This window comes from Copadichromis virginalis, linkage group LG9, assembly GCF_057382275.1.
Source record: "Copadichromis virginalis isolate Kocher_CV1m ecotype Utaka linkage group LG9, C_Virginalis_male_GT1.1, whole genome shotgun sequence".
Classification (NCBI taxonomy): Eukaryota; Metazoa; Chordata; class Actinopteri; order Cichliformes; family Cichlidae; genus Copadichromis; species Copadichromis virginalis.
This window is the reverse complement of record NC_140626.1, coordinates 21,096,300-21,103,303: the sequence shown is the minus strand read 5'-3', so window position 1 is coordinate 21,103,303 and position 7,004 is coordinate 21,096,300. Positions and strand designations below refer to the sequence as shown.

The 7,004-nt window shown below is 38.8% G+C and overlaps 1 protein-coding gene across 4 annotated transcripts in view; it reads right to left on the bottom strand.

The window, feature by feature from the left end:
* Positions 1 to 7,004, bottom strand: part of asap1b (ArfGAP with SH3 domain, ankyrin repeat and PH domain 1b) — an 84,093-nt gene that overhangs the window by 35,910 nt on the left and 41,179 nt on the right. The window lies entirely within an intron of this gene.

The following is a 7,004-nucleotide window of genomic DNA, read 5'->3' as shown; positions in this document are numbered from 1 at the left end:
ATATGCGTGTGTGCATGCACGCAACCCCCGCTTTGTCTGCCTCAGACAGCCTGTTGGACGGGAGATTATCCACATTTTGTGCCAGGCTTGTGCAGGTTCAGTGTTTCGCAGCGAGCTGCCGAATGTGCGAGTTTGGACTCTTTTGTGTTAATGAGCAGCGACGTTTGCACTGCTGCCGCGTCTGGGCAGAGCAGAGCACAGCCTGCTGAGCCCGGCCTTTCCGCGCTCGTTCACCGGCAACGTGGGATGAAAAGGGTGAGAGAGTGACAGTGTCCTGTAATCTGGTGATTGAGTAACGGCGAGAGAGCGAGCGCACGAGCGAGTGTGAGAGAAATGAGGTTAAGTGGGATGAACAGATTGTACCACTGACTGCAGCAAACGCCCTGCACACAACAGCAGCACCACTGATATCTCCAGCCTCTGTGGCTGTTGATTAAGAGATTTTTGATCCCAATGATTACTGTAGCTCCTCTTTCTTTTTTTTTGGTACAACACCTTGTACACTTACAAAATGCTTCAAAACATAGACAACATTTTTTAAAATTACAGAACAGCATCATCTAATTCCCATCAGTAGAATTTAACTCTAATCTATATATTATTTTAGCTGCAAATCCGAACTTTTATAACACCGATGCATGTTATAACTCAGAGACACCAACCATTGTATACATTAGGTATAGGTAACGTCCCTGAACGCAGCTCATCTCATCTTACAGCAAATCTGCACGACCATGTGAAACAATGATAAAAACATAAACATCCATGGCCCTGCCAGCTCATGCTCATACATTATCTGAAGTGGTTTGACATCTCTGAATATAAATATTAATGAGTCCACAGGCACACCAGCGCCTGGTGGGTCATGGAGTTTTTAAAACTCCGTGTTCAGCCTCTACACTGAGCTATATTTGTCCCGAATACACAGAACCAAGCAGTTATGTTCTCATTATAGTGCGTTAACATGTTCTTTTTTAAGATAAATATATTCTTGAAACCACAAAGTCATCAAACTGGCGTTTTCAGTGAGGCCGTTTTAAAAAAAACAACAAAAAAAACAAAAACACAAGTGGTCAAAACCACAAAGATGTTTTTATCCTGCTCAGAGGACTCCTGTCGGTCTGGGAGGACAAAGCAAATCAGCACGGATGTGCAACGCTCTCAAGAATTTTAAAATCAAATCTGGGACTGAGGAAGCCAGCGAAAGAGGAAGTCGGAGCTAATGTAATGTAGGAGCTACAACTCGTCTTTGGCATTCAGCATCAGCTGGAGGCGGACTGCTAAATTGGATAATGTGATGGTCTTCTGGAATCATGCGAAGATAAATCTCCCTCAAGTGCCGGTTCAAACATTTCTGCAGCAGCGTATGAAACACAACGTGAAAGGAGGCGCCGTGTTGAGCCTGCAGATGATCATCATAAACAATATGAAGCTTCTCTGTAGGCTTAAATGAATGAAAGGCTTCTCCTCTTTCTTACGGTGCTTTAGAGTGATTGGCTGTAAAACCACTTTCCTGTTTGTTTTTTTAAATACTTGACATTTTAAAAGGATAAAAAGGGGGGAAAAACATCATTTATATATAAAAACAAACATGCCATCTGAATGGGGGGGCAGGGATAGGATAGGAGTACATTATATGTATCCAAATACATCCACATGTTTTTACATGCCGCCTTACAAGAAAGAAAAAGGATGTTTATAATTTCCAGCCATATCTCAATAGCTCAAACGCTTCCTCCTTAATTTTGGGGACATTCTTCCTGTAAACTTAACTTTCTGTATCATATTTTTCTATTTAATTAATTCAGGAGGTTTTAATGTTTTTCCAACCTTCTGCTTCGGTGCCATCCTTCTAATAAATAGATCTCATCTTGATTTTGGGAGATTTGACAGTGCGCAACAAATTTAAATGATCAAAACGGGAAAACACAAATATTTTATAAATATGCCAAAAGTTTATTTATAACTAAAAATTATGTTGTTAAATATTCACATTTTTAAACCCAAATTTGAGCCGGACTTCTCTACAATTAATTAATTAATCAAGCAACAACGTTCAACCACTAAAACCACTTTTACCTTCAGGAGTAACTCGAATCAATAACCAAAGAATTAAAGGCCACATTTCATGTGTTTGGCTGACAATCTGAACTGTAGCTGTAATTATTTATCTTACAAGCTGTTTTATTTCTGCAAAATATTCTTGAACACAATTCGAGCACTAATTATTTTCCATTCATTTCCATTTTGGATTTACTTTTTTCACTCGTCCACATCATTAAAATTTTCTGTTACTAAAAATCTGTAAATCTGATGTTTTAATAATTTGACTTTTTCACATTTTTTACTCATGTTTTTCTTCTTTTACTGTTTCACTTCATTTTTCAGCCCTTTTGTAGCAGCATTTGCAGATCAAGTTGTCTGCAGCTCTTAACAGTGGCTGCTCAGCAGGAAACGGTTGTGACTAGCTGATAAACATAGTGTGAAGTCAGAAGAGACTAAAAGCAGAACAAAAAGAAATAAGTACATAAAGTGACCTTTGTATTTAAGTGGCCATAAACAACTTCAAATTCACGATAATGAAGCTCTTTAAATGCTAAACGTGTGAATACTACGCTTGATAAAAACTTAAAGAGTGAGGGAATCTCACATAGACACTTATAGCTAAAGATTAGGAGCTCCATAGTTTCCTCAAAGTCCCAGAATGTATTTATTTTAAAACTTGTGTGCCCAATATAATTTATTATGAATTCAAATGAGTCTCAAACAACTTCAGATGCACAAAGCCGCTGCATAATAATGACAGCTCAGCTAATCAAGGTTTATTTTTACCTTGGCTTGTCTTACAGAGGTTCTGTTGCATGCAAACATCATTTGCTTTGCAAAGGCGTAAATGATTCCCGCTGATAACAATCCCATGTCTATCTGTAAGAGCAGCACGATTTTAATTGTAAGACATTCAGAGGCGAAAATAAACTTGATTAGCTGAGCTCACGCCATTAGGCGCCAAGTATGTGCATCAGGGACACAAGATTAAAAAAAATACCATCTTAATAAACCTTAAGGGGACCTATAAAAGCTGAGATTCAAATAAAGTTTCCATGATACCAGAAAAAAAATGCAAGTAAGGGTCATGTGGAAGTGAGCTAAAATGCACACTAGCATCTCCAAACACTGAACAGAGCAGCCAAGCGGATTAGCAGCTGGTATTACCACATTAAAAGCCGTTACTAGGAGAGCTAAAACTATTATGAGATAAGGGCTTTGGTTTTAGAGCCACAATCCTATAACACCGCTAACACACCATATGCTGGCATCCTGACAGAGTTGGTGAGAATACCTGTCAGAAGGTTAGCATATTAGCATCTACAGTAGTGCAAAAAAAGTACACCTTCTTCACTTTTACATAACAGGACATAATGAAATATAATTTGGTACCTTACCAGATTACCGAAATAAAATAAAAAAAACCTCAGGTGATCAACAACATGACAGATTACACTATTTTATTATTTATTCAACAAAAACTCAAAGTCCAGAAGCAGTGAAAAACTAAGTACACCCTGTGACTAAACATTTTGTAGAACCACGTTTAGCAGCAATAACGGGAAGTAATCATTTTCTGTATGGCTTTATCGGTCTCTCACATCGTTTTGAAGGAGTTAATGGCCGACAGCAAGGTGCTCAGGTCTTGTGGATGCAAAATCCCAACCGACACTTCTCCATCACCTTGCTTAACAGTTGGTATGAGGCATTTGTGCAGATATTCTGTGCATTAGAGATTTGAGAGGTAGGTAATACTTTCAAACAAGCTATACTTGTTGTGTCTTTTTCTAAATGTACTCTCATGAACTTTAACTTTTAACATGCTAACTGAGGCCTGTAGAGTCCGAGATGTGGCTAATTCTTCTAAGCATGGCAACACTACAAGAGCTTAAATGGTTTCCACTTGTAAATACTCTTTCTCACTGTACAGTGACAGACTTCATATTGTTTGGTAATGATTTTAAAACCCTTCTCAGATTGATGGGCAGCAGCAGTCTTTGCAGATATCGGTCCTCCTCTGCAGGGTGTGAACACATCTTACTGCTTCAGACCATCAAACTGCCAAAATCTCACTTTTATGGAGGTGCTCTACTTGCTGATAATCAGCTAATCAAGTGCATTTGAATTGGAAGCTCCTGGCTGCTACTCATCCTTTTAATTCCTGTAGATGTAATCAGTGTTTTTTTTACACACTACTTCTAGATTTTTTCCTAATTTTTCTAAATTAAAACAGTGAAATATATCAAGTGTTGCTATTCATCTGAAGTTTTATTTATCTAATTTTAAAACCTGCCAAGGACCAGATTGTTTTTATTATGTCCTGATACATAAAACCTTAGAACTGACAGAGGGTGTACTTTCCTTTTCTAATGTGAAGCTGAGCTGTTAGCGATTAGCTCAGAGATTCTTAATATTCTCATGTTGGCTCATGTTTAGCTTTAGAAGTCGTTGGAAAACATCAGTGGTAATCAAGTATGACTTTCAGTACGTGCTCTGTAACAGAGTAAGGAGAAGTTGGAAGACAGGTGGAAAATGTGAGCAAGGAAATACTTGAGAACCACAGTGAGAAGGGGGCAGATCAGCATGGCAGGGCACAAAAGAAGTGCAGCGAGTTTTGTAGTGAATAATTCACACAGCCAACAGCAGTGCAGCAGCCATTGGTCCATTATGTAAAAAATCCTACCAGGATAAAACAGTGAACGAGGCGTAGGCGTCACCACCCACCACTAGAGACGTTTTTGGCAGAGCAGAGTGAGCTCTAACAGTTTGTTCTGATTCTCATGGGCGTATAAGGAGCTCGCAATTGTTTTACACTTAATTCTCGCTGTCAGATTTCTTTAAGTTTGCTCTTTGTGCGCTAATATCAAACAGAGTTACAACATGTTTAACAGCAAATACGTTCACGGCACCAGATGAACATCTGAAAGCACTTAAAGACAAACGTTTGATTGTTTAGTAAGAGCTCAAATATCTAACTTATGTCATCGACTCTTTTTCTTCTTATTCTTATCCTCTGACATGCAATCACTGCAACAACCAGTTCAGCTCCAGTGCTGACAAACAAAGACTGAAAATACACGCCTTGCATTACTGTAGCAGAGGTGTATGTTGAAACCCTACACATGGTGCTGCACATTACAGTTTTGACAAATCACTAATTTAACCAAAAGAAATTACTAATTCATATTTTGCTAAACTACAACATTAATTAGAAGAAACTCGTGGATTCTCACTGTCATGTATTCTTGAGCCACCCCTCATTTCTTTATATATTTACAGGAAAATGGGAAATAGGTGGACAAATTTTGTGAATATATACATAGACATATAGTATAAAAGGCAAAAAGAGAGTTTGTCATTATTTGGATGACCACCTTTGTTTTTCAACACAGTCTGAACTCTCTTAGGCTGATCCATGACATAGGCTACGTTCACACTGCAGGCGAAAGCGCATCAAATCCGACTTTTTTGACCCTATGTGACCCATATCCGATCATGGTTTGACAGTGTGAACAGCACAAATCCGATATTTTCAAATCCGACCTCACTTTCGTATGTGGTACTGAATCCGATACATATCTGAAGTTTTAGAAAGCGACTGCTGTTTGAACGGTCATGTCGCATTAAATCCGTCTTTTACGTCACTGACACAAGACAGACGGCAATTATCAGCGCCGGAGAAAACATCGCGAACGCTTCCTGGCCATCCGGTGTAGATGTCAGTGAAACTGTTGGGAAGACAACGTTGGAGAAACGTGAACACTTTATTTGTACTGCATAATCTGCAGATTCTGACAGAAATCTGCAACTATCCTTTGAAGCACCGCTCCTCTCTAAAACAGCAATACGGATAATTATTAGGCCATATGTAAATAACAAAATAACTTTATAACTTAAAGCAAAATTGGGAAACGTAAAGTCCGAAGCAGTCAAACAGTACTGTTTGCTCTGGGTCTAAACAGAGCGCGTTGTGTGTGACGTCTTCTTTTGCGCATGCGGGCCGCTTTGAGCGTTCACACTGGATCGCGTTTGCTGTCACATTTTATTTGTAGTGTGAACGAGCAGACAAAAAAAATCGGATTTGATCCAAAAAATTGGAATTGAGCATTAAGACCTGCAGTGTGAACGTAGTCTTAGTGTTACATTGCGTTTGGGAGCATTGTCATGCTAAAAGGTGAAACCATTACCGATCAGACACGTTTCAGCTGGTGTTGGATGGAGGATCAAACTCTGATTGCACTTTTCTGTGTTGATACTTTCATCAAATTTGACAACACCAACACCTCTGACTGAAAAACAGCCCAAACCATGACAATTGTACCTCTCTCCTGACCTCCTCTGCACAAGTTGATGATGATAATTTATCCGTAAATTTCAATTAACCAATTCCTCTCACCTGTTGCTACTGGTTTTCAGTTTGGCAGAGCTTAACCTTTGGCCTGCTTTTCATAAATGTTTACTTTTATACAGTCTATTAATAAACTTTGCTCTTCATTTGTGTGTGTGTGTGTGTGTGTGTGTGTAGTGGTGGTTTTGTCTTAATATTTCAAGCTAACAGGAAGCAGGAGCCATTAGGTGACAGTATCAGTATCAAAAACATATTTCTATATTTATACCTTCTTGAATTTCCTGCATTTCGTTTCAGTCTTTGCCTGAATCACCTTTTCTTTTTTTGTATGACAAACTTTTGAGCCTCGATATCCTGAAATATATCGGAGTTTTAATAGAAAAGAGTCAAAGGGAAAGGCCATGCAGTGATTAAAATACTTGAAAAATCCTGAAATAAAGATATTTGAGGAAAAAAATGCTACGTCACGAAAGCCAATCAGCTGGGATTCTCCCCACAGGCTGTGGATTCGCCTGACGCCACTGATGTTCAGAAATAGAGAACAAGCTTACCAACTGTGGTTACATTTTGCTTTTACAGAGTCGGAGGAAAAAAATGAAAGGCATCATGG